The following is a 27,124-nucleotide window of genomic DNA, read 5'->3' on the forward strand; positions in this document are numbered from 1 at the left end:
TCCTAACTAAGTCATTTCCTTAATGACACCATCCTCAAGGAAGTGAAATCATCATTTTTGTTGGGAAAACAAGAGCACAAATATCAATAAGTATTACTGGTGGATTTTATACATTGTTACATTTTGTGGTATGAGTTGGGTTGTCTCCCTCTAAAACATTCAATCCTATTTGATACAGAAATCAGTGGAATTACATGCAGTACAAATAATAATAATAATAAACTTCAAGTTGACACCCTCATGTATACTTAGCCTATTTTCAATGCTTCTCTAAGCAATGGCTAACTTTAGCTCTTTATTTTCATCTTGCCAGTTTCCATCATATTGTGCATCATGATTATTTACACTGTGTCTAGTAAATTAAGAAGTTATACTTAGGGTTGCCACCCCTCTCGAAAAATACAGGATCGCCCCGTATTTAAAGATGAAATGAGGCGTCCCATTTCGAATCGATGCGGGACGCGATTTGTCACGTATTTAAGCCTGGTCAGATGCCGTCACGGTGAAATCATTCCAGATCGCAAATTTAACATTAATACAAGTTGGAAATTTTGCCTAAGGTGGGTAAGGAACCATCTGAAAAGTCCACACATTGTGCTAAAATGTGCAAATACCGTGGAGGGTGTGGTAATGGACCGTGAATCATTTAGAAAAATATATACGACTTTTTGTCCCCAGTCCATTCAAATGAACTTGTTTTTTTTTTTTCTTTCTGTGTCTCTCCCCACTCCTCTAATATTTGACTCATCTACCACATTCGGGCTGCATCCGAAAGCGTAGGCAGCTGACTTGCTGCCTAATCAGTTAATGGCTTAACTGACAGCTGTTTTGAATGAATGGAACTTTTAAGGAAACTGGTCTCCGAACAGTTTGAAAAGCACCTTATTTTCATCCTGCCTCTGTATACAGACTCCAAAGGCAGCATTTTCCTGGTATCGGACACAGCTACCCAAACTGGGCAGGTTTTGGCCCTTTTCACCCCAGTATAACTTATGTATGCATTTACAATAGGTGGCGCTAAACGACAAACAATTTTACCCCGGTACGGTAGGTGGTGCAAAGCACCTTTCAGCTGGTCTGCTCTCCACCTATGACGGATGAGAAGTACTTTACAAGCAGAACGAAAAAAGAAAATGCTGTGTCTGATATCGTTCACTCATTCACTGTTTCCTATAAAAAGAATGGCAGTGAGTGCACTATATCTCAGCAGTGAGTGAATGAATTGAGCAAGTGAATTCGGAAGCTGACATATACACAGTGCGTCAGAGCTCTAGGGCTGTCACAAAAACAAAGTCACATATTAACTTTTAAAATACTTGGGCCTTACTTGTTATTCTTATTAAATGATATATTAATACAATACAATAAATCTTGATTATTTTTGTCGTTTTTAATATATATGTTAATATAAAGAGTAAACACATTTTAACAAATGTACGTTATTGTATTTATTTGTTATACTTTAGTATCTTTAAACTCCAATACAAGCTGGATAGCATTTCTCATCCGACCATAAATAAACAGCACCAAAGTTATCATAACCTACATGTTTTAACTGAATTTTTAAATCATCCACAGAATTATCATTTTCACTGTGTACAGTCTCCTGAGTTAAAATAATATCACCTCAGTTAATTATTTAGTAAATAAAGGATTATTCAGCTTAATGGCGAAATTCTGTATATATATATATTTTTATTTTTTTATTTTTATGTATGTGTATGTTTTGCCTCACTACATTTTATTATGTTATATTAATGTACATTCAAAATTAGAGTGCATTGTGGGTAAGAACGAGTGAACAAAAGTAGGGAACAAGCAGCTCACTCCTAAGGATGTGTTAGCCAAATTGCAATTAGAATTAGATAAAATATTTGAGAATCAAGCTAAAGGAGCATTTGTTAGGTCGAGGCGTAAATGGTTGGAAGAAGGAGAGAAGAATTCCAAATATTTATTTAAATTGGAAAAGAGAAATACAGAACTGTCTTCACTAAAGAGACTTAGAATTGATTCAAACGTTTCGGCAGATTCATATGAGATCTCTCAATTTGTAATAAGCTTTTATAAAAAAAATATATATATATATACAAAAGATGAGGATATTAGAGATGCAGGATCATTCTTTGACTCAATTAAAACATATTCTAAAACTATTGATAAAGACTCCAAAAACATATGTGATAAGGAAATAACATTGGATGAAATACAAAAAAAAAAAAAAAAGCATTGCTAAATTAAAAAACAATAAATCACCAGGTAACAATGGTTTAACTGGCGAATTTGATAAGACCTTTCAAGAAGACCTTTCTGTAATTCTTTTACATGTTTTTCATGAAATATTGGAAGCTGAGAAAATGTTGCCCACAATGCCTCAGAGTATACTTACCCTTCTACCAAAATCAGGTAACGATCCACTTAGTATTGATAACTGGAGGCCTATAACATTAATGAATTATGATGCAAATTGTTATCAATTCTGCTTGCAGAAAGATTGAAATTATGTTTGGATCAAATCATTGATCATTGCCAATCTGGATTTATGCATGGCAGATTTATTGGAAATAATATATGCTTAATTTTGGACCTAATTGGCTACAATTACTTAATTAATGATGAAAGCTATATTTTGTTTATAGATTATTACAAAGCATTTGATTCTGTTGATCAGGCTTTTTTAGTGGATACTCTTGTTTTGCTTTTTCCGTATACTATATAGTGATTTAAATGGCTCTATTAAACTACCCTTTGGAACAAGCCCCAGAGATGTAAAACAAGGAGACCCTGCAGCTCCCTTCTTATTTTTATTAGTTATGCAAGTGATGTTTCTTCATATTAAAAAGAGCCCATTTCAAGGCATTTGTTTTTTTGATAAAGAAATAAAATGTTCTCAACTTGCTGATGATATGTTATTTTTGAGGAGTGATATGGAAATCACCACAGCACTTGAGTGTTTAAATAGTTTCTCTTTAATATCATATTTAAATATAAATATTAATAAGTGTGTACTGTTTGCTTTGAAAGAAATCCCTGAGGGTTTGACAAAATTACATGGCATTCCAATTAATTATCAAGTTTCATACTTGATGATTAAAATATGTCAAAAATCAAATGAAGAGAAATGATTTGAACTATCTTCCACTAATTGATCAAGTACAAAATAAATTTAATTGTTGGTTATTTAGAGACTTATCTTTGAGTGGTAGAATATTGCTGTCAAAGGCTGAAGGGTTGTCAAGATTAGTTTATGCAGAAATTGTCTTAGATATTCCACAGTCAATAATTAAACAGGTTAATAATAAAATGTATAACTTTATTTGGAAGAATACGCCACATTACCTAAATAGAGGTGTATTATGTAATCCTTTTCAAAAAGGTGGTTTAAATGTTATTGACTCTGACACATCTAATACAATTTTTTATATTAAATGGATTCAGAATTGCATTAAATCAAATAATAAATTGTGGTACTATATCCCAAATTTGATTTTTAGAAAAGTTGGTGGAATTGAATTCCTCCTCAACTGTAACTTTGATATTAGCAAAATTCCCATTAAACTAACTTTCATAGGCAAACACTGTTATCATGGCTGAGGCGCATAAACACAATTTCTGTCCTCGTAGATGTTTGATTTGGAATAATAACGATATCAAGTATAAAAATAAAACACTTTTCTTTGAATATTGATTTAAAAATAACATCTTATTGGTGACACAATTGTTCCACCCCAATGGTTATCTACTTTCATACACTGACAAATATAAACTTTCAGTATCTACTAAGGAATAAGCAATTGTCCTTGATGCTATTCCATCTGGACTCCTTCAGTTTTTGCATTTTGCTGAAGTTGTAGATTCGAATCCTACGGTTGACTTTAATTTAATATTAAATGGTTTGAGTATTATTGATAATAAATGACAATTCCTTAGACAGATTTGCCAGCCAGTTAAGATACCCCTAGCAAAAATTTTGGAATTCACGTTTTCAAGATATTAAGTGGGAGGACGTTTTCACGGTCTTTAGGAGATATTGTGACACCAATAAAATAAGGGATGTTTTGTTTAAAATGATTCATTGCATTTACCGTGTAAATCAGGTCATAAGGAGATATTGAAAAAGAAAAAGATATTGACTTGACGTGTGTTCAGCATTGAGAATATTGTGCATATTTTATTTTTTTTAATTTTATTTATTGTATTTGAAACTAAATTGTTTTAGTGTAACTGATTTTTTTTTTTTTTTTTTTTAAGAAGATCACTGGAACTGACATTATTTTGGAAGTTAAAGTTTTATTTATTTTTTATGATAAACCCTTAGAAAAGAAAATATATTCCCTATCTGTCACTCACTCGATGTTGTGTTGATGTTGTGACACTAGGGATCACTATTGGGAGCCCAAGAGACCTCTGGTATTTGATAAAAGACCAATGAAAATTGGCGAGTGGTATTTGCATGCCACTCCCCGGACATATGGGTATAAAAGGAGCTGGTATGCAACCAATCATTCAGATATTATCTTCGGAGCCGAACGGTTATGCTCACTGAGCTGAATTCTCACGACTGTTCATTCACCTTTGCTGGATCTGATGGCGAATTTCAGCGGCTTCTCCCTCCTCTGCACTGGTGCACTATATTTTCCTGAAAGAGTATATTTCTCTAAAAGAGCGGCACACACAGAACGTCTTTTTAAAGACGCGTCTTTTTAAAGATGCCTTTTCGATTGTGTGTTATTCCTGGTTGCGGTCGTTACCTCTCAACTTCAGACGGTCACAATGGTTCATGTTCTCACTGCGAGAACATGACCATGGCAACGTTGCGGTCACGCTAGCACTGGGGGCGATTTGGGGAACCCAATGGGACCGCCTCCACCGGGTATCCCCCCGCGGACCTCCCATTCCCCAGCACGCTCGTCTGTACCGATTGGGCTTCCGGATGAGTCCGCTGGCTCATCTCACGGCGAGTTCAACCACTTGTTTGGAGCCCGCGAAGCTGATGAGCTCTCGAGCGCAGCATCGGAGAGCGGGCTTGTCCAGTCGGATGCAGAAGCCTCAGCTGGTTTCCCCCCTTCGGGGACGATTGCCCAGTCACAGGCTGATGTAGAGATGATGGACATGCTTTCCCGGGCGGCCACGAGCGTCGGGCTAGAGTGTAATCCTCCGCTCTCCCCTCGCGGCTCGATGATTGGTTCCTGGGCTCGCGGCGCCGCTCAATGCAGCCACGCCCCGCTCCAGTGCCTTTCTTCACAGAAGTGCACGAGGAGCTGACAAAATCTTGGAAGGCACCTTTTACTGCCCGGTCCCGATTTCTCAGTTCCCCCACCCTCACTACCCTCGATGGCGGGTCGGCAGGGGCTATATGGCGATTCCCCTGGTGGATAAGGCGCTCGCAGTGCACCTATGCTCACAGAGCGCCGCCAGCTGGCGTGGACGCCCAAAGCTCTCGTCCATGCCCTGTAGGTTCACGTTGTCCCTGACGGCCAAAGCCTACAGCGCTGCTGGACAAGCCACCTCTGCCCTGCACGCCATGGCTCTCCTGCAGGTCCACCAAGCCAAGGCCCAAAAAGAACTGCACGAGGGTAGTTCTGCCCCAGATCTGATGCAAGATCACTCTCCGAGTGATGAAGGTCACGGCGCGGTCTCTCGGGCGGACGATGTCCACATTAGTGGTCCAGGAGCGCCACCTTTGGCTCAACCTGGTCGAGATGGGTGAGGCTGACAAGACATGGTTCCTTGCTGCCCCCATCTCCCAGGCTGGCCTATTCGGCGACACCATCGAGGACTTTTCCCAGCAGTTCTCAACGGTGAAGCAGCAGATGGAAGCTATCCGGCATATCCTGCCCCGGCGCGGCTCAAGATCCCGCACCTTGTTCCCTCGCATCTTCACGAAGGTCACAGAGGCAGCTCTTGCCCCGTTAAGGGAAGTGGGCATTCGTATTCTCAACTATCTCGACGACTGGCTAATCCTAGCTCACTCTCGGGACATGTTGTGTGCACACAGGGACTTGGTGCTTGCACACCTCAGCTGATTAGGGCATCGTGTCAAGCTCCTCCCAGTTCAGAGCATCTCTTTTCTCGGTTTGGAGTTGGACTCAGTCTCATTGACAGCGCACCTCACGAACGAGCGCGCACAGTCGGTGCTGACCTGTTTGAAGGCATTCAAACAGAAAACAGCAGTTCCACTGAAACTCTTTCAGAGGCTCCTGGGGCATATGGCATCCTCAGCGGTGGCCACCCCGCTCGGGTTGATGCATATGAGACCACTTCAGCACTGGCTTCAGACTTGAGTCCCGAGATGGGCATGGCGCCGCAGGACACATCGCGTGGCCATCACGCCAGTCTGTCACCGTCTCTTCAGCCCTTGGACCGACCTTTCGTTTCTACGGGCAGGTGTTCCCCTAGAGCAGGTCTCCAGGCACATCGTGATCATGACAGATGCCTCCAAAATGGGATGGGGCGCTGTTTGCCACGGGCACGCAGCCCCCGGCTTATGGACGGGCAAGTGGCTGCGTTGGCACATCAATTGCCTCGAGTTGTTGGCAATTCTGCTCGCCCTGCAGAGGTTCCAGCCGTTGATCCAGGGCAAGCACGTGTTAGTTCGGACAGACAACATGGCAATGGTAGCATATGTCAACCACCAAGGCGGTCTTCGCTCTCGTTGTATGTCACAACTCGCCCACCATCTCCTCATCTGGAGTCAGCAGCACTTCAAGTCGCTGCGAGTCACTCACATCCCGGGCGACCTCAACACTGCAGCGGAAGCGCTGTCATGGCAGGTTACCCTCAGGGGAGAGTGGAGACTCCACCCTCAGGTGGTCCAGCTGATTTGGAGTCGATTTGGACAGGCACAGGTAGACCTGTTCGCCTCCCAAGAATCCTCAAGGTACGCCTTGACCGAGGCACCTCTCAGCATAGACGCGCTGGCACACAACTGGCCTCCTGGCCTACGCAAATATGCATTTCCCCAGTGAGCCTACTTGCACAGACTCTGTGCAAGGTCAGGGAGGACGAGGAGCAGGTCGTCCTGGTAGCACACTACTGGCCCACCCAGATGTGGTTCTTGGACCTCACGCTCCTCGCGACAGCCCCCCCTGGCGAATTCCCCTGAGGAAGGACCTTTTTTCTCAGGGACGGGGCACCATCTGGCACCCGCGACAAGACCTCTGGAATCTCCATGTCTGGCCCCTGGATGGGACGTGGAAGACCTAAGCGGTCTACCACCCGCAGTGGTAGACACGATCACTCAGGCTAGGATCCCCTCTATGAGAGGCCTGTATGCCTTGAAGTGGCATCTGTTCGCTAAGTGGTGTTCTTCACAATGGGAAGACCCCCAGAGATGCGCAGTCGGATCGGTGCTTTCCTTCCTGCAGGAGAGGTTGGAAGGGCGGATGTCCCCTTCCACCTTGAAGGTGTACATTGCTGCTATAGCAGCACACCATGACACCGTGGACGGTAAGTCCTTAGGGAAGCACGACCTGATCAACAGGTTACTGAGAGGTGCCAGGAGGCTGAACCCCTCCAGACCGCGCCTCGTTCCCTCATGGGACCTCTCTGTAGTTCTTCAGGGTCTACAGAGAGCCCCCTTTGAGCCTTTGCAGTTAGCTGAGCTTAAGGCACTCTCCTTGAAGACTGCCCTCTTAACTGCACTCACTTCCATCAAGAGGGTAGGAGACCTTCAAGCGTTCTCTGTCAGTGAAACGTGCCTGGAGTTCAGTCCGGGCGACTCTCACATAATCTTGAGACCCTGACCGGACTATGTGCCCAAAGTTCCCACAACCCCTTTTAGGGACCAGGTGGTGAACCTGCGAGCGCTGCCCCAGGAGGAGACAGACCTAGCCCTGTCGTTGTTGTGTCCGGTGCATGCTTTATGCATCTATTTGGATCGCACGCAGAGCTTTAGGATCTCTGAGCAGCTCTTTGTATACTTTGGTGCACAGCAGAAAGGAAGTGCTGTCTCCAAGCAGAGGATCGCCCACTGGCTCATTGATGCCATAGCTATGGCATATCACGCCCAAGTCATGCCACCCCCGGTAGGGCTATGAGCCCATTCTACCAGGAGTGTAGCGGCCTCCTGGACCCTGGCCAGGGGTGCCTCTCTAACAGACATTTGCAGAGCAGCGGGCTGGGCAACACCCAACACCTTTGCAAGGTTCTACAACTTCTGGGTGGAGCCGGTTTCATCCAGGTAGTGGCTCGCAATACAAGCCGATAAGCCCGGGATAGTGGCCGGGTGTATTGCTTGCACATAGTGCTTTTCACCTCCTCTGAGCTGAAGGCGTGCGCCATTAATTCCCTGTAGTGTTCACAAAATATGTTCCCTGGTTGACTTCCTCCGAGCCCTGTGGCAGTCGAGTTTTCGGAGAGACTCGCTGCCGGCCCAGTACACATGCTAACTAAGAGCCCTGTTCTGGGGTAGGTGCTCTGCATGTGGCGGTTCCCTGTAAGGTAACCCCATGCGATGAATATCTTCTGCTAATTCGTTTCCCTGTTGGCAAACTGCGTCCTCCTTGGGCAGAACCCCCTCTGCCACAGTCTCCATGTTTGTAGTAACTCCTCCCCCATTGGGTAGGATCCACCATGAGACTTCTCCACATGGTCGGCAAGACCATGTGACGTATTTTCCACTTAAATATCCCCCCCTCTTTGGGCGAGGTGTGGTCTCCGCGGTATCCTCCCCTTGGGAGGGACACCCCCCAACTAGACCTGGCGGCCCAGTCAGATAATCCCCCTTGTTTTCTAGGGAGTGGAAAAAAAGAAGGGGAAAAGAGGCCACCACTGGGTTAGCCTGTCTCTATCTTTTTGGGTAGTCGACTTGTCCCCAAAGGGCCGTTCGACACTCATAACTATGTTGGGGGAGGTTACATGTTGGCCTGGTTCGCTGGCTACGAGGCACATAGTTGTCTGCCCATCACACACCGCCAGTTCACGTAACACAGTTCAGCCAGTTGCGGCGTTTTGTATAGGGACCCCTAGTGTCACTACATCGACACAACGTCGAGTGAGTGACAGATAGGATATGTCCTGGTTACTTGCGTAACCTCCGTTCCCTGATGGAGGGAACGAAAAGTTGTGTCCCTCCTGCCACAACGCTGAACTATCCGCTGAAATGGCTGGGCCTTGTCTCGGCTCCTCAGCATAAAACCTGAATGAGTGGTTGCATACCAGCTCCTTTTATACCAGTATGTCCGGGGGAGTGGCATGCAAATACCACTCGCCAATTTTCATAGGATTTTATCAAAGACCAGAGGTGTCTCGGCTCCCAAGAGTGACCCCTAGTGTCACTACATCGACACAACATCTCGTTCCCTCCATCAGGGAACGGAGGTTATGCAAGTAACCAGGACGTTTTTTCATGAACCTACTTATTATTTTAGGCAAATATTATATCCATAAATTTAGATGGCCAAAGCAAATCCCACATTTTGGGCAATTTAAATTTGAGCTCTATCAGTACCTTGAAACTCTGGAGGGTGTAAGGAACACCAAGGCAACAAAGACCCTGGACTGCTGTAGAGCCTTGAACTTTTACCCATATTAGATGCCCCATCTATGGCTTTTGAATGTTCTAATATCCCTTTTTTTAGTTATTTATGTTTTTCTGTTTATTTGCTTGTTTATCTGTTTCCCTTTCAGCCATGGGCCGTGCATTTTAAGTCTAGGCCTTCAGTGTGATTCATGCCATTAAGAAAACACAGTTTCACAATGAATAAGACACCATATGCCTATCATAAATTATGTGGTAGTCAATTAATAATACCAATTGCCATTTTAAAAACATGTCCACGCACGAAAGTCAAGGAGGTCTAATACCAAGAAAAAGTTTTCTAATATTTGCAATTTAAATTTTGCTTGCAATAAATTTTGTTTCGTCAGGGTACACGCTTACTTTTCAAAACTTGATCCTATACTGAATGCTCAAGCAGCCTAATTTACATTTAGAAAACTCCTAATGTTGCTATAACAATGCAAAAAGCACTTACCAATTTACCTGAAGTCCTCCTTTCCTGTTTAATTAATCAATCGCACGATCATGCAGAACATCTCAGGTTTTTAAATCTATAAGGATCTCTTTCTCAATGGCGAGAATGGCAGTGATGACAGCCGACTCGTCAGCAAGATCTCGCGCTCTGCGCTTTCAAATTACGTGCATCACTTAAAGCGTGATTGCGTCACTTAAGGCCAGCTAGAAGGCCTGGACTGGGACATATCCTAAAGACCACACCCACCAAGAACAAATAAATCAATCTGATTTGTTGATGAATCTGACAGTCTGACATTAGATGCGCATTCATTTGCAGTGTTGAGTGATTCAGTGGAAATTCTGAAGGCCTTACGGTGTGGAGCTCAAACTCATGTGCTGCTTCTGCTAACAAGCTCGGCTTCGAGGCATGCGAGGAGCCTACCTCCGTGCAGGACGAGACTCAACTGGTGGTGGTGGGGAAGTGAAGTTTGTCATGTTAGCACACTGAAACAGCAATGTGATAGATTGTATAAAACAGGAATGTAATTTCTATCAGGAAGACTCGCAGATTTGAGTAAAGTTTGAGATTACATTTATTTGATGAAAATAAAACAGGAACGTAATGTCTCTCTTTGGTGTAAGCCCCGTCTGGCAGTCCGAAGCAGAACCATCAGATCCTGCCGGAGATAGGAGGCAGGGGCGAGGAGCCTACCCCAAAAGAGAGAAATAAAATACTACCCCGAAAAGAGAAGATCCGGTCAGGTTACGAACCAGGTCTTGTGTTTGGCGTTCAATCTAGAGAAGAGAAAAAGGAGATGTGAAGATCTAGAATTGACACTTGGCATGAAATATTCTGTATCCCTGGCATGGTTGTGCAATAACTTTGCAGCAGGAAAAGCCGTGCTTGTGTTTACTAATGCTTTTATGATAGAGGGGCATTTTTTGCCCTTGAGTTTTATGTCCTCGATTTTAATTTTGTCCTTGAGTGTAATTTTTTCCTTGTCCTCGAGTAAGATTTTGGGCCCTCTGTCGAGGAGCCCCTGGTTGTGCAAAATCTTTGCCAAAGATGAACAACGTGGTATGAGGCCCTACGTTAGGCCAGCGTTGTTGTGCAGTATCTTTGTTGAAAGATAAACATTTGATTATGAACTCTCCGATGAGGGCAGGCATTGTTTGGAGTATCTTTGCCAAAAGATGAACAACGTAGCTTAAAGCCATACGATAATTGCAACGTTGCTTGCAATACCTTTCGTTGAAAGAAAACAACATTTGAAGATGAACCATATGCAAGGGAAACCATGCTGGGATTGTGAAAGCCTTGGTGAGGAGGGTGGATGTGGTTATGCGGTGTCCTTGCAGGACAATAGACGGCTTAAATTTGATAAGTATGGGAAAGATGTGGATGGGCAGTGAGGCCCCCAACTGCCAGCAGATAGGTATGAAAACTTATGGCTGAAGAGGCTTGAGCATGTGTTGGGGTTGGGTCAAGTATATTTCTGGAGGATGAGGAAGACCAGTGCCTGAGCATCTGATTGTGGGTTCTGGTAGTCCTTGATGAGCAGCCAATTCTGAAAGAGTGCCACGAGACTAGGGGAGGGGCTGAAATATTTGAGGGATCAGATGCATATTGTGAACTAATTTTCAGAATATGCGGGGGGTATTGGGCAGGAAGAGCTGGAGGTTATAGATAATGTTATGCTACAACAGCATCCCAGGTGGTAGGTTTAGGAGTGTTAGAGAAAAGAGGTGAAATGAGCGTGGGCTGGGCGAGTCCTTTCTGAATGAGTTTTAGTGGAATCTAAGGGGATGAGTGAGGGGCATAGACCAGCAGAAGGTTCTAAAGGTGTGGGCAGAGGATAGTAGTATGCTGGTGAATAGACATGTTGATGGAACTCCTGAATGAGAAAGAGAGTAACGATGAATTAAAAACCTGGGAATGTGCTTGACTGAGAGAATGGGGTTCAGTTGGAGCTCTGCCATGTCAAATATCTTAGTAGGGGCTAAGGAGCCAAGAGGAGGGCAGCCTTTGATATGGCGGTGGTAGATGAGTGAAAAAGAAGGTTTCAGGGTTTTGTTATGGAAAAGGGGGAAACAGTTCCGGTGATAAGACACAGGGATCAAATTTGAGGTCCGATCAGCAGCGGTCGTCGATAGATACATTTTCAGTGTTACTGACGAAATGATAGCGTGAGGCGAGAGATGGAGCGACCTTGATGAATGATGCGCATGTGAAATGAGGTGGCCTGAGGGGGTGGGAGATTGAATATGAGACTGGAACTGCTCTGGAAGGAGGAAATGTGAACTAATGATCGGTCTAGAGATAGAGAGGTGGGGAAGCTTGCATCTGTGGGAAATTGAGCATAATGGCAAAAACAAATTTGAAGATGTTGAAGGTTTTTATTTATTCTTTATTTTTTTTTTATTTTACCCGTAAAACCAGCAGATCATGCATGGTCCATGACATGCAGCTTCCGTGGACTGAATTTCGGTATCTGCTTCAAGAACACCAATCCGGCACTGTAATGTCCACAGGAACGAATCCTACTGCCTGCTGCTAGACGAGAGCTGCCCTGAATGCAAAATGTATATATCCACCCCACCCCCCCCCCATTGAATGGAGCAAAAAACATCGATAACTTTAAAAACAATAAAGCATTTGGCAACGTAGTTGAAGAAATAACGTGAAAGCATTAGGAGGGAGCTTATGACTTACCAGCAGGAACAGAAATTAACAGTAGCAAGATGAAAATAATGAGCTTTGACTCGGCACAGGTTTTATCCAATGATTGCCAAACCTAACTTACCTACTACTAAATGTAACATCCCCAACCACGGCGCATAAAAGTAAACAGCATCAAACTGAAATGCGTTGATACTTAAATTAAAATGTAATGTAGTTAGCTGACATGACTGTTAAACTCATATGCGCTTTGAAATTTGGAACATTGATAAAGCCCCAATGCTTGAAAATCTCCATCGATTGAAACACCGTCCGAACAGAGATGAAAGTGAATGATTTATGAAGAGACACATACGATACAAATTTCTGCACTTTAATGATGCCTGAATGAGTAATAAAATGTAAATACGCTGTGAAATAGGAATCACCCTTTGTATAACCTGATCATATAAGGCGCAAAATGCATTACACTGGTAATGAAATTATTTGATGAATAAGGGAATGCAGAGCGGAGCCTACCACTAGGTGTCAGAAGTGTGCCGAAACAATAGTGCTTCCGATGGAGAACGTGGAAGTAGATGTATAGAGTAAGAAAACCCTGCATTTTCAAAGTGGCATTAATGCGCCCTTGAAGGCGCTTAGAAAGGGAACACCGCTTGAAATGTTGTACCGAAAAAAGAAGTTGTTATTTATTTCATGAAGGACCCTTTCACAAGACTTTAGTGAAGGCTACATTTAAACTGTGATGTCATGCTCCCTTCAGAGTGCCTATATCAAGAGCTCTGTCTTTCATAGTGAGTTGGGCATAGGGATGATACTTGTATTGAAATTCGCCCGCTACACGATTTAGAGCGAAGAGCGACCAACAAAACAGGGACATCTTACTGATTGGAGTGATGAGACCCGTGCAATGAGCACTGTACATCATGACATGCCTGAATAATGATCTTAATTCCCTGATGGAGAACATATTTAAGCATGCAACACGGTGAATGATAGCGAGTGAACCTTAGCCGAGTTACCCTCATCTCATGCTATCACGCTGAGAATGCGTGATTGCTTGCCATTACTATGAGAGCAAATGCGCTGTTGACCTGAAATATTGGCTTTTGATATTGATGCAGATGTGTTATGATGAACAGACAGCATTGGCAACAGAAGGCCTAGACCCATGACTATAATCTGAATGCATTTGATGGATATGATTGAGAACTTCGCTTATTTCTAATGGAAATCAGCTGCTGTCTGAGCCAATGATTTTGACAGACTTGTCAAGGAGCGCACTCCTTCCGCACTGGGTCGTGCATTCCGATTGAGGTGGACGCGGTGGTTCGATTGAGGGAGATCTCCTAAGTGAATGAGATATGGATAAAGATCTGGGTTTGCTGATTGTTTACTCCCCATGGGTTTGATACGGGCAGAAGTTGAGATGAAGTGATGGCGTTGTTGGGAAGGGAAGGTGGGCTTCAAGAGATGTTCTGTGCACTGGTTCGAATGTGACCTGGAGAGGTCGGAACATGTCTATTATCATTTCAAGAGAAAGTGATCCCACTGAGAAGCCGGAAACTTGCAGACATGTATTGCGGCAAGGAGCTGCTGATCCTGGATAAAGGTAAGGAGCAGTGAATAAGTCTGTGTTCATAGCTGGATGTTACCTAGCTAATGGTGCGATGATGTACAGCTGCTTGTCTTCACACTAGAACTGCGCTGTGCTTACATTTCTGTGTTTGTTTTATGTTGTTTTATGCAGCACCATGGTCCTGGAGGAACGTTGTTTTGTTTCACTGTGTACTGTACTAGCTGTATATGGTTGAAATGACAATAAAAGCCACTTGACTTGACTTGCACAGAAATAACAATTTTGAGGAGACAAAAACCACATTTTTGGTACACAAAGACATTTTGATACAAAGACATACAGTGCACTGTAATTCACAACATTAAATTTATTAATATTTGGCGAATAAAAACACTTAAGATCCCTACAGTTTATTAAAAAAATGTGATAAAAAGGCAAACATCGCCGTGATATATGTTAGAGATATAAGAGAACTCATGTACGATTAAATGCAAAGGAAAAAATACAGCAATATATGAAGACAATCCATTTAAGATCAGAGAGCTTTTTAAAGGAGATGCAAGGCAGTGATGCAGCAATATTATTTACATATTAAGGGAACCCATAGGAAAAAACAATTTCCCCGTTTTTAAGGCATTTGATGCAAATGAAACACACACTGATTCAGCATTTATGTTGGTGGTCAAAACAGCTTTCTGTGTTGCTTTCAGCTTTCTTTTACACTCCATAAAGTACATAAATGCATCATAAATGTTACCCATAAGACTTCAGTGGTTTAATCCATTGGGTGAGAAACAGATCAATATTTAAGTACTTTAATGCTAGAAATTCTTCCTGCCCAGTAGGGGGCGATACGCATGAAGAACATGTATCAACAAACCATAAGAAGAAGAATGTGAAAAGGAAAGTTAAAGTGGAGATTGCCTGAGCAGGGAGGAAAATTTATAGTAAAGAATGACATAAATATTTATCTGTTTCTCTCCCACACCTATCATAGCTCTTCTGAAGATATAGATATAACCACTGGAGTCTTATGGATTACTTTAATGCTGACATATGTGATTTTTGGAGCTTCAAACTTTTGGCACCCATTCAGTTGCACTGTATGGACATGCAGAGCTGAGAAATTCTTCTAAAAATCTTCATTTGAGTTCAGCAGATGAAAGAAAGTCATAAACATGTGGGTTGGCATAAGGTTGAGGAAATGATTAGATAATTTTCATTTTTAGGTGAAATATTCCTTTACGTAATTTGCCCACTCACACATCAGTGCCTCCCCAGCCATAGCATCGCACGTCACAAACCGAGGCATTATTTCACAGGACCCATCTGCACATATTTCCCTTAACAAATTCTTGAAATTAGGCCAATTCGTCCCCAAAATTAGCGGATGGGTGAGGCAGGAATTAACTGTGGCCTCCATTCTATGTTTTCTTCCCCTGAATAGTATCTCAGTGGTAACCACCAGATACGTGTGAATATCAAATCAAAATCAAATCACTTTTATTGTCACACAACCATATACACAAGTGCAATGGTGTGTGAAATTCTTGGGTGCAGTTATGAGCAACATAGCAGTCGTGACAGTTTTAAGACATATACCAATTACAATAAACATCAGATTTACACAACACAATTTAAAATCTAATATACACAACACAATATACAAATAATAACATACACTGTACAGTATACAATACACACAATATAGATACACATTATTCAATAAAAAAGTATATAGAGTATATGTAGAATGTACATTAGGTTGTATTGTACTGTATTGACATTCAGGCTGTCGGTTGATAGTAAGTTGTTAAGAGAGAATATAATATAATAATAATATAATTTATGACAGTCCAGTGTGAGATAATAAGATTATAATATTAATAAAGTGCAGTGCTTATGTATTTTGATCGTTGGAGATCAAGAGTTCAAAAGTCTGATTGCTTGGGGGAAGAAGCTATCATGAAGTCTGCTGGTGTGGGTCCTGATGCTGCGATACCGCCTGCCTGATGGTAACAGTGAGAACAGCCCATAGCTCGGGTGGCTGGAGTCTCTGATGATCCTCTGAGCTTTTTTCACACACTGCCTGGTATATATGTCCTGGAGGGAGGGAAGCTCACCTCTGATGATGTGTCTGACAGTTCGCACCACCCTTTGCAGTGCTTTGCGGTTGTGAGTGGTGCTATTGCCATACCAGGCGGAGATGCAGCCAGTCAGGATGCTTTCTACAGCACAGGTGTAGAACCGTGTGAGGATGTGGTGGTTCATTCCAAACTTCCTCAGCCATCTCAGGAAGAAGAGGCACTGATGAGCCTTCTTCACAACAACTTCAGTGTGGATGGACCATGTGAGTTCTTCAGTGATGTGGACACCCAGGAGCTTGAAGCTGCTGACTCTCTCCACTGGTGCTCCATTGATGGTGATGGGACTGTGTTATCTGTCTTTTCTTCTGAAGTCCGCCACAAGCTCCTTTGTCTTACTGACATTGAGGGAGAGGTTGTGCTCCTGACACCAGTGTGTCAGAGTGTGCACCTCCTCTCTGTAGGCTGTTTCATCATTGTCAGTGATCAGACCTACCACTGTCGTGTCATCAGCAAACTTAATGATGGCATTGGAGCTATGTGTTGCCACACAGTCATGTGTGTACAGAGAATACAAGAGTGGGCTGAGAACACAGCCCTGTGGGGCTCCAGTGTCGAGGGTCAGTGATGAGGAGATGTTACTGCCCATTCTAACCACCTGGCGTCTGCTTGACAGGAAGTCCGGGATCCAGCTGCACAGTGAGCTGTTTAAGCCCAGAGCCCGGAGTTTCTCATCAAGCTTGGAGGGGACTATGGTGTTGAATACTGAGCTGTAGTCTACAAACAGCATTCTCACATAAGTGTTCTTTTTTTCCAGGTGGGAGAGAGCAGTGTGTATTGTAGATGCAATGGCATCATCAGTGGAGCGGTTGTTGCAGTAAGCAAACTGCAATGGGTCTAGAGAGAGAGGCAGCACAGAGCAGATGTTATCTCTAATTAGTCTCTCAAAGCATTTGCTGATGATGGGGGTCAGAGCAACAGGATGCCAGTCATTTAAGCAGGTGATTTTGGATTGCTTTGGAACAGGCACAATGGTGGATGTTTTGAAGCATGTGGGGACTACAGACAAGGAGAGGGAAAGGTTGAAAATGTCCGTATAAACACCAGCCAGTTGGTTTGCGCATGCTCTGATGACGTGGCCCGGAATGCCGTCTGGACCCACGGCTTTGCGGATATTCACCTGTCGGAAGGATCGTGTTACATCCGCTACAGAGATGGAGAGTGAACTAACCTCTGTAGCTTCGGCCACGAGAGCTCTCTCCGCGAGGGTGGTGTTATTTCCCTCGAAACGAGCATAAAAATTATTTAGTTCATCCGGGAGAGATGCAGCAGTGTTCACGGAGGAGTTTTTATTCCCTTTAAAGTCTATGATGATGTTAATTCCCTGCAACATGCTTCTAGAGTTGGTGGTGTTAAACTGTCCTTCAATCTTGTTCCTGTACTGGCGTTTTGCTGTTCTGATAGTTTTTTGGAGTGCATAACTGGCTTGTTTATGCTCCTCTGCATTCCCGGAATTAAAAGCAGAGGTCCACACATTAAGTGCCGCACGAACATCGCTATTAATCCATGGCTTCTGGTTCGGATAGATCCGTATTGTTTTGGTCGGAACGGCGTCCTCTACACACTTCCTGATGAAACACATTACGCTATCAGTGTAAAGCTCAATGTCGTCATTTGAGGTGGACCGGAACATCTCCCTGTCCGTGTGATCAAAACAGTCTTGTAGCGTAGAGTCTGATTGGTCTGACCATCACTGGAGTGTTCTGAGGTTGGGTGCTTCCTGTTTCAGTTTCTGCCTGTAAGTGGGCAGAAGCAGAATGGAAGAGTGGTCCGATTTGCCAAATGGTGGACGGGGAAGGGATTTGTAGCCATCCTGGAGGGGAGAGTAGCAATGGTCCAAAACCCGGTCCCCTCGTGTGTTGAAACTGATGTGTTGGAAGTATTTCGGTGCGATTGACTTGAAGTTGGCTTTGTTAAAGTCCCCAGTCACAATGAACGCGGCCTCACACCGCACGCACCTTCAACCTACTATTTGTGCCCAATGCCCAGTCTTGTAACAAACGTTGGTGGATGGAGGCTTGAGAACAGCCAGAATCAACCAAAGCTTGGGGAGTACCACCTGGTTCACGATGTCCTCGGTGCCGCGGGGTTCCCCCGCCAGCAACCATTTCTGGAAGGCATCCCGGAGCTGCTGTGCGAAGGCGAGCAGCCATGTTTGCACAGCTTCAGGGCGTGGAAATGCAGTCGGCTCTGTTCGGGGGTTTGGCCAACCCACTGCAGAATGTCTCTCTTCAAGTCAGCAGAGACGAGGAGGTTGGCTGCAGGGAGCTAGCTGCGCTTCCCTGGAGAGTAACAGCAACAGACGGCTGCCCACTGGTCAGGTGGCCATTCCCAAACTTCGGCCATCTTCTTGAAGAAATCGAGGTAGGCTTCTGGATCGTCGGCCTGCCCCATTTTCTCAAGTGTGACCAGCTGGACAGTCGAGGTGGGCTCCGGGGCCACTGCAGCAACCTCTTCGTGTCTGATCAGGCTCCGGAACGCCTGTTGGTCCTCCGCTTGGGCCTGGAGCAGGAGTTGAAAATACTGCTCCAGCCGCAGCTCGACGAGGGCCTGATGCTGGTTCTGCTGGATGCCGGTGAGAGTCTTGATCACCTCGCCCAGTGGTGAGGACTCCATGACGACGTATCTCATCTAATTTCTTCCTGGGTTTCGTCACCTGTGTGACACCACATCAGGGTTCGTGTGGGGAAATGAGGAGACAGGGAGCAGTGACACGCTTCAGGTACGGCTTTTATTTTCTTTGCCTTCGTGTGCAATGTATGCACTCTTTTTAATGTTTTTCACTCAGTTCAATAATCCACACTCTCAAAATAAACATAAACTTCTTTACAAATACTCAATATATTCAACACTCAATGTAAACAGATGGCAACGCAGCACACTCGTTATCTCTCTCTCTATTCTCTGGCATGTTCAGCTGTTTTAAGGGCTCTCTCCACTATTACTGTAATGAGAAACAGCTGTTAGAAATTATGTCAACCAGCTTGATGACCCACACCACTCCCTCTCTCCCGCAAACAGACACACGACCACGCCCCCATCACCACACAAATTTAATTAGTCACAGCGCTGGATCTAAACTGGACTCAGGGGTGGAAGTCATCCCCCTCCCTATTCCTGAAAACGGGCACAACAAAATGCTCTTTCATGTTAGTGCTGCAAAATCAACAGCATTTAAGGCTTAGTGCAATGGCAACAAAATTAGGAGTGCCAGAATGTACAGAGAGGTACAGAAATTTCCCAGAATCTGTGGCATAAAATATGCAGCAAGTTATTGTCTAATTGACCACACGTACAACAGTAAACAAGCAACACAGATTAATTAAATGTAATTTGTTATAGTTGAAAATTGCAAGTGTTAATTTATTTTCATGCCATACTGCAAAACGTGATCAAAAGACACAGTTGAAGAGGTATTTCGAAAAGCAGCATAATTAAAAATGGCTTTTTATTTATTTTTTTTTTAGGTTATTGGGTCTAAAAATGACAAGTCTTCTGTTTGAGTATACTGTCTTTCCACAGCACTCATGAAGGTTAATAAGAGGAAAACATCATTGGTATAAGTTGCTCGCTTTCCAAATTTGTCCTTGACTGTGGCATAGTTTCTCTCTCTCTCGTTTTCATCCTCATCCATCCTTCATTTCTTTCTCGCACACTCATTTTCCTCATTTTTCATTTCTCTCGATCTGCCTCAAACTTTTCCTTGCCTTCTTACCCTATTATCTAATCTCTTTTTCTTCTCCCAGTGAGAAACTCATTTCTCATTTTCCACCTACCCCTACCTCCATATTTTACCCAAATTATCTTTCTCTTTTTCACAGTTTGTCTCTCTCTCAAACACAAAATTATTTCATGTGATGTGAGAGTGGAGGTGACAGTTTAATGGCTGCAAATCATGAATGTTACATTGATGACAGATGTGAGGAACTGACTCGAATAATTATCACACCTTAGGTTATTTTTTAATTTTTTATTTCTTATAGACTCCTAGACATGGAATTCTGCACCATATCTGCAGTGTCAGACAAATTGTGTCACTTCCTCAAAAAACACAAAACTTAACACCAAAGTTTTGTTTTTATTCACAAAAATGGGTTTGTTTTTATTATTTGTTTTATCGCCTTCTTGTAGCTCAACTGGGAGAGCATTGCACTAACAATGGTCATGGGTTAGGGAACACATACAATATATGACATGTAATCCAGCTGACCAGAAGTCTTCAAATCAGTCAAAAATGGTTTGAGGGTTTTAGATTGGTCAGGCTGGTCTTTTGGCAAGTTTTAAAGAGGTTTAAGGCACTTTTCAAATGGTTGGACTTGGAGACTAGCTTGCGCACCAGTTTGACCAGGCTGAAAGACCAGCTAGACCATCCCAAGACCAGCTGGACCAGCTTAACCCAACTTAAACCAGCTAAGACCAGCAAACCATCTTAGATTGTTTTAAGATGTTTGTTTTTTAGTAGGCACTGTAAGTCACTTTATATAAAATGTGTCTGCCAGTGTCTGTTTAAATGTTTTAAATGAGAAAAGGGAGGCTTATTTTGATTTAGCTAAGAATGAGAGCTTATCTTTGCTCTACTTAACAAATCCCGCACAAGTTCGTGAAACTTGAACCTTGTTTATGGACAAACCAACATGTGGGTGTAGATTGAGGTTAATGCTGCACTGTGTGAATTTACACTTTAATGTTTAGTGGTTGTTAGCAGATGTTAGCACTGTCTATCTACAGCTCCCACGGCTGATAATTCGAGAAAAAGCTTCATTCGGTGTCATCAGCTCTGTTAGCCACTCTGCTTCAAGCTCACTGAATCAGTATACACAGTAAAGATCATTAGTGCAAATCAGTACACTGTTTGATTGTGGTTTAGATGGCCAAAGTTCAACAAACCCTTCTTAAAAGTTCTGTGTTTACAATTGAGCATTTCATGCTAAAAAGACCAGCATAACTTTCCATCCTGGTCAACCAGCAAAACATAGCTTGAGTGGTCAAACATATTTAGTCTTTCTGATAAAGTTGGTTGACCAACAAAGTCTTGCTGGTTAAGCCTGGAAGGGATACCATCACACCAGCTTCTCAAAGTAGACACCAGCATCTAGTGTAAAACTTAGTGTTGCATGAACATTTTATGCAATTGCAGATTTATCCAAAGTGACTTAGGGGAAGTTCACACTGAATGCCTTTTTTATGTCCATCATCAGCACTGTTTTTCAATTGTTTCATTTATGTAAATGTGCTAGATGGACATCTTTAACTGTTGGCAAGTTGTAAAATTGGCTATAACTTCACACAGAAAAGGTTAGTAAGTGATTCTATCACACTTAAATCATGTTTACATGCATATTGTTTGTGTCTTGTGGCTGTACTTTTGAGACAGTTAGAATTTTAATGTTAAAAAAAAAAAAACACTCATTTCCATTGAAAGTGGAACCAAGATTTTTGCTTTTTTTAAAGAAAAGGAGGGCCGAGTCAAAATAAATTTTTGTGGTACTCAACATTATGCCACAAATGATGTTGATTGAGCTTAACTTGTATTGAATCTGGAACATATCTTTATCTTTAATATGTGTTTAATCAGCTACATCCACAATATACACTTAATATTAAAACTTCTGCACAGACAATGAAGTGAATGAACAGCTGAACTAAAACTAAATTACACTTTAGTCAGAATGCATAACTTGTGTTGTGAATATGCTGTCTCCTTAAACAATACACTACACATAACGCAATATCCTAAACTGTCTAAATATAAGGAATACACGGGAGAGGAACTTCTAAAAAGTAGCTCATACTTCAGTATAACTAAGGTTTGACAGTTTGCTCATGTCGGTTCTTACGTATTAAACATATACAGTACATCTTTAAAATAAAAAAAATAAAAAAGTAGTTTATACAATATCTGAAATATTTGAAAAGTTGGTTTAAGTTTGGTCTGTTACAGTTTGATACATATTTTTTTGTAAGTTTGCACATTATTGTCAAATAAAATATGTTTTTGCACATTATTGTCAAATTTTTTTTTGTCATTTTAGTCAGAGTAAACTTGACTATAATTAAAGAATATTGACTATATTTAAAGGATACTTTTATCTAAACACCAAAATTATGACTAAAGAAAAGATAAAAAATAAATAAAAATAAATTGATTGATCAAGTCATATGTTTTATCAGTATGTGCATCACTTTGGGAATCCAACCTATGACTTTGGCATTGCAAGCGCCATGCTCAGTTGAGTTACTTGACCACAACATACGGTGTTGACTGTCGTAATTCCAACGTAATGGTCAGTTTTTGGATTCCACAATTCATACAGCCTTACTGACATGATGATAAAGCTTGTTTTATTTTATTTTTATTTATTTATTTTTTTAACTCCTCTAAATCTGTTTTCATGGGAAAGCTCAATATTATACATCCAAATCACTTCTGATATCATGACTGCTTTTTCAAGATTCTCTGAAATGTGAACAACTAAATGCTTTCTGTTTTAAACAAATCTCTCCTTCCAAGAGATGCCAGCACTGCAGAAGATGAGCTGAGGTCTGTCCCTTGCTCCTGCCTGAGATGAATAACTGTTTACACACCAAGCCAAACGAGGCCAGATTTACCAGCCCTGTCAAGCGTGGATGGAGGATGTGCAGAGCAGCTTCACCGCCGGTATAAAATACGGCCACACCGTTGTGGGCAGTGTAAAGCCAGGCACTCTGACTTTTTTAATTTGGATTGGTAAGCGAGCTGTCAGAGTGCTCATATTTTAGACCCTCCTCATATTTGAGGGTCCTGCTCTAGCACTGAGTGGCTCTCCATCACACCTGTCTGGGGGTTTTATTTAATAACAGTGAGAGGGAAGATGGGCTGCCTACTTGGACAGCAATGCAGGATGGGAGACAAGGGGGTGTTGAATTGTTGGGTCTCAGAATCTTGCGATTAAAGAAAGCATTTCTGCATAATTATGTGGTGAGGTACTGCATAAGGCAAGCTAGGCTTTTTATGAAAGACTGAGTGGGGAAAGTAAAACTATATGGGTGCAGATCATGAGAAATCTTATTTTCCATGATATTTTTAAGACAAGAGTCCATTGTACAACTTTATGAAAACTGTAACTTTCAGGACTCAAAACAACATTCTAGCATCAGACAGATGAATATATTTGAACTCATGCACACATGACTGGCCACATTTATACATCAGCAATGCCTATTTGATATTCAAAACTTCACCCACCCTGTCAAATAAGGTACCGTGGAGGAAGTAAGATAGGAAAGATATTATCCCAGATACCAGAAGACCTAATTATAAGAGTGAAATGTAGGAAAGTTTGGCAAACCTTGTGCTGTTCCTGGCTGCCTCTAGCACCATTTGTTCTGAAGATCCCTAAAGGATCCCACTGATAGAAATTAGTATTTTAACAAAGTCCCTGATGTCAGCATGACCTTATCAGTTTGCGCAACATTTCCGCATTTCAAAATGGCACAGTGTATACTACATTGTACTTGACCGCAAACCCACAGCCCATGAGTTTCAAATGCGGGGAGGGCATTTACATAGAAGTCTTTAAAGTCGACATAAAACAGAAGTTCCGACCTACTTTACTTCCTTGTTGTGATGAATTTCTGAGCGTTTCTTTCTTCCTCCCTGAGTGTAAATAAATCCTTCTTTTATCCCCATACTGTGTTCCTTCCCCATACATCAGGGGAAGTATGTCTATTAACCATCTCTTCTACCTGAATTAGCAGATTTACTGATCAAGATCCCATCCACTTTGCCAACTGCATTGCAAGAGACAATAGATGGATATTTAAGCAAGTTGGCACATCTTGTTGCCACTAAATGTTGTATATACAGTCTCTCAGGCAATCATAGCTTTGGTTTTCCATTTTAAAATTAAGACAATGATTATAAATCCATATACATCTAGTATGTGCAGGAAGGGTATGATAACTGTTTGTAATAGCGCAACTGTAAAAACAGTAGAAAAAAAATCAAGTGATTATAGATACAGCATGTGGTGATGTTTAGCACTCAGGCACATTTGTTAATGTGCAGATGTTACATTACAGATCCCAGTAGGAAACAGACAAGTGAATTGTGCATTATAGACCTTTCTTTCTTTCTTTCTCTGTAGCTGCACACCCACAAAACCTGAACAACAAGACAAAACATTGGAAGGGAAACGAGTCATTACTTTTTCATTCTGCAGCTAGTAAAACAAGGAGACGCCACTACCACCCAAGTGAGATAAATGGCTGACATGGGCCACAGCTACCAAAGCAAGCAAAGGGCTTCTCTCGAAAGAGAAAAAGAAAGACAGACTGAGAGAGAGAGAGAGAGAGAGAGAGAGAGAGAGAGAGAGAGAGAGAGAGAGAGAGAGAGAAGGTTACAGGAGAGAGAAGGTGAAGGGCATGGTGCCAGACCACATTGACTTCTTTCCCACCTTGTGAGACTCCTTGTGTAGGTCGCATGTGTCATTTTTGTGATCTGATACTCTAGAGCTGTCGTCCTCTCCTGATTTAGCCCTTGCTTTGACTAGGAAAGTGCCTACAGAGCTATATTAAGACTTACAGTAGCACTGTTCTAAGTGTGTGTCCTGGTGCCCAGCGTCAGACTATGTTCCATTAGAACACTGAAGGTGATTTAGCTGATATTAATCAGTTTAACTTTGAAAATAGCTAGCCTTAAATTGTGCTTTTGTGTTCTGCTGAAAGTTTAATGTGTAAAAGTTTAAAGTGTCTCTTAACTGTTGGGTTGTGACCCACCATTTACAGGTCAAAAAGTTTCATAGTGGAAAAAGGAACATGATAATTCTGATAGTTCTGAAAACTCATTACTGAATATTCCGGTACCCCGACATGACTACATTCTGCTGACTGACTGGCAAGCACCATCTCCCATCAGACGTCTTTGCATTAATTCAAATGTGTTTACCTTTCCCTGTGATGTTACTGATAGGGTGTTGCGTGAGAAGCCTTGGAGAAACAGGTTGATTGCATTCACATAATCAATGGTGAGCCAAATTCGGAAGTTGCATTTTCCCTCTAAGATTACATTTGTACTCCACTGACGGTTAGGTTTAGGGTTGGGGTTTGGGCAAATGGTTAATAAAATATGCATTCCTGTGACTTTATTACATTATTTACAACTAAAATCAATTAGCTTTTGGCATAACTCTGTGGACATTTCACCCAGAAACTGGAGCGCACTCAATCCCATATGTTCAACAACACTTCCAGCTTTGGCCACTGGGGGAATTGGTTCGAATTTTGGTAAGCACAGACCAATTTCATATGAAGAAATTTCGACCTACTATTGCTTAATTCACAGTGAGATCAGTCTTTAAAAAAACAATGCTAATCATTTTAGAAAGTAACTAACCAAATAATCATGCATAGTTGGGATAGCAAAATTATAAGCTTATTGGCTAATCAACATTTAAAGGATAGGAGAAAACATTTGCAATGCATGTTGGTGTGCATGCCGTGCAAGGTCAATGGCCATGAATCCAATTAAACATGGTATTTTGACAAATTAATTTGGCCACCAGGGTGAGACGACATGACATCCGCACTCTCATCTTTGAAAACTGTTAATATAAAAGGTGAAGTGTACTAATGTTACTGAATCAGGCTATTTGGGATTCTTAAACAAACAGAGCCACAATGTTGACGATATTCAATTGAATCAACCTATGAATGGCTAACTTAGTAAACCTAGTTGTGTCTGCATTTTAAGCAAAGATACACACACGACCTTTAATAAACTTCAGTGAGCATGTTTACATGCACACAAATATGCTGCTTACTCCCAAAAATCAGCTTATTTAAAAACTCTGACAAAGCAAGAAAACTGTTTACATTTGAAACGATCGTGATAGTCTCTGCTTTTGACGTCAAACCTTGAAGAGACATGCGCTCAACAGGTGCACACACTGGATAAGCCGGTGAGAACACCGGTAAAGATGTTAACATGCCATGCGTAATTGGCATAATGGGCAAAAATCTACCCGTGTCAACCGATTTATTCTTATGCCATTTATGACCTTACAACGATAAAGGAACACCGTTTATTGCATTTACATGACCACATGTGTTGTCGGCTTATTAAGCATAATTGTGTAAGAACATGCATGTAAATGCGCTCAATATTTGCCCAAGGACATTTTTGTTTACTTGTTCTGGCCCTGTCAGTCAGCTAGTCAGTCACATTTATGTATATAGCAAATTTAAAAACAATAATTGGCCAAAGTGCTGTACAATTAAACTAGTTAAAAAGTAAGGTATGCATTACAAGAATACCCTGAGACAAACCATTTCAGAACCACTATAACTGAATACAGCTTGTGGATGCTACTGCAAACTTGCTTCCAATTTTTAATTAACTACTCTTTTTCTTGACTCTCTCACCAGTGTGTCTTTTTGTGACCTAAATTTAAATGTGATTCAGGCTTATCTCTTTGCATTACTAAATAGTAGCAGTGCTCTTTTGCCCTTGTGTGACAAGCATCAGAAGAGGTTGCGAGCAGAAAGGAAAATACTTAGCCACATGCTCCATCTGAGTGCACTCTTAAACAGGTCTCTTATTTATGCAGGTTATAAAAAGTGCATTAAATAAAAGCAGGGTGTTGCCCAGGCCTGGGTTTTGTCATGCCGCTGTGATGCACCGCTGTCCATAACTCACTATGACGGACAGGCACACAGAGGCGATACATTTCTCTCAAAACAACAGCAGTTCATTAACCTGCCCTGTTCATAGTCAATCATTCTTTAAG

The sequence above is a fragment of the Myxocyprinus asiaticus genome, chromosome 36 (genome assembly GCF_019703515.2).
Source record: "Myxocyprinus asiaticus isolate MX2 ecotype Aquarium Trade chromosome 36, UBuf_Myxa_2, whole genome shotgun sequence".
In the NCBI taxonomy this organism is placed as follows: domain Eukaryota; kingdom Metazoa; phylum Chordata; class Actinopteri; order Cypriniformes; family Catostomidae; genus Myxocyprinus; species Myxocyprinus asiaticus.